The sequence below is a fragment of the Apis dorsata genome, unplaced genomic scaffold (genome assembly GCF_000469605.1).
Source record: "Apis dorsata unplaced genomic scaffold, Apis dorsata 1.3 scaffold_262, whole genome shotgun sequence".
Taxonomy (NCBI): Eukaryota; Metazoa; Arthropoda; class Insecta; order Hymenoptera; family Apidae; genus Apis; species Apis dorsata.
The window spans coordinates 64,132-66,172 of NW_006263540.1; the positions used below are offsets into that span (position 1 = coordinate 64,132).

General features: G+C 34.9%; 1 long non-coding RNA gene across 1 annotated transcript in view; it reads right to left on the reverse strand.

The window, feature by feature from the left end:
* LOC102680757 overlaps nucleotides 1–2,021 on the reverse strand; it is a 22,295-nt gene extending 20,274 nt beyond the window's left edge. The window contains exon 1 of the long non-coding RNA XR_421891.2: nucleotides 1,463–2,021. This is a non-coding gene — a long non-coding RNA (uncharacterized LOC102680757). The remainder of the gene's footprint in view (nucleotides 1–1,462) is intronic.
* Nucleotides 2,022–2,041: the final 20 nt, after the last annotated feature.

The following is a 2,041-nucleotide window of genomic DNA, read 5'->3' on the forward strand; positions in this document are numbered from 1 at the left end:
ATACCTCGTTAAAGCACCTTTTTACGAATACTTTCTATTCCTCACAGTGGCTTTCCGAACCGCTATCGATTCACTAGCGGATTTGGCCGCTCGTCACCGGAAGAACGTGACGGTTATATCCCTATATATATATATATAGGCGGCGATTCCTCGTTTTCGTCCCCGTTGTGGTCGTGAAAATATCGTAATTTGAAACTCGATGCGAACTAGAAATGCGACGTTATTACGATTTCGATAATACATATATATATGTATAATTATAACATACGGTAACTGAAACAGATTTCTATTACAGATTTGTATTTTCAATGGTTCAGAATTATACGTATATATATATGATGATAATGACGCGATCGAAACGATTAATTAGAAATGTAAAAGTCGTCGCCTGTTCTGATAGTATACAGCGTGAAAAGCATCGGAGCATTGTTCGCGCATTTTAATAGAAACGTGTCCATTTAACGATAATAGCACGGTATCAATATTCTCTTTCTCTCTCTCTTTCTCTCTCGATAATGACACGAATATTTTGCTCATCAAGCGATAATCGTATGCCATGCATATGTTAACAACGAGGCGTTTATTAGCGATAACGTGACGGCAAATACGCGTACACGGGATGTGTTAATGTAAATTTAATAGAATTATTATACTTTAGTTATATAGCTGCATTTTTTAAATATATATTATTATTCGAGATATTATTTCAAATATAATATATATTTTGTTTCGTAATTATTTCTATAATTATTATCTGTCTCACTTTTGTTATTTAAAATATATAAATATATATTCATCCTCGATATTCCGTTAAACGTTACAAATACGTGTAGTAGTTGAACGGCGTCAAACAGGCGGCGATCACAAATCTGACGGATGGATGCAATTACGAAATCGCAACAAAATCGCACCGTTGGTCCGCGTCGGATCTAAATATCATGCAAACGATGCAAACTCGTACGACACGAGAGATTTCATTACGCGAGAGAGAAGGTTTACGCATTGTTTTTTAATCAAGTGCAAAATTTGGCGCAAAGCTTCGCGTGCGACGATCCACGTGTTCATTCGATTTCAATTATTCGCAAAATTGCTCTTTCTCCGCGTTAGTTGAATCAGCGTGGAATTGTCCCTAGAAGAAGCTAGTTCATAACACGCGTAAAAATTTTGTTCTAGAAGCGTGATTTTTTTTTCTTTTTTTTTTTTTCCCTTATATATCATAATCGACGTACAGAGAGACGAGGACAACAAACCGATATTTATCTTTCGTTTTTTTTCATGGCGCAAAAATTTTCTTTTCCTTCTTTCTTCCAATTTATTCCGTCCGAAACTCTAGATACGTCGTTGTTAATTTAATCGTTAGTACGTAGACGCGGATGATCGTAGAGGCACATTAACGCAGCTACTTGGAAACAATTTTTTTCGTCGACGATCCTCGCTTCCGCTCTCCTCTGGTTTATTGAACTATTTTTTTATTCCATTCGAGAGTTTAAACGGCGCGTATAAAAATCTTCACGCGACCGATTTTCGCGAATTGACGAATCTACCTGCCATCGGTGATTAAATTGGACGTAATGATCGACAGACCGACATCTATATATCGCTATGCAAGCCGATGAAAATAAATTGCAGGTTATCTGCTCTATATAATACTCTTTCCGCGGAATTATTTCGTTTAATTTCGCTTGCACGAGAGAATCGAGATTTCCCCTCCCTCCCGCAATCATATATGTTCCGACTGTGACGACTCCGAATCCCGAATTTCTTGGTTATCGATTTTTGAAACCATCGTTCAAGTTACGATAGAACGAAACTTTATAAAATATCAATCGAGAGTGTAACAAGATTCGTGTTATCCTTAATAAGATTATACATAATGTGTAGATAGATATTATAAAAGATATACATAGCTTAAAAGATATACGTAATATATAAAAAGTAACTTAATTAATAATAATAATTGAATTAAAAATATCTCCGTTAATTCCCTTATATAGACCATATTTAAAATTTTTTTTTTTCCTTTTTTTTTTTTTTTTTTTTT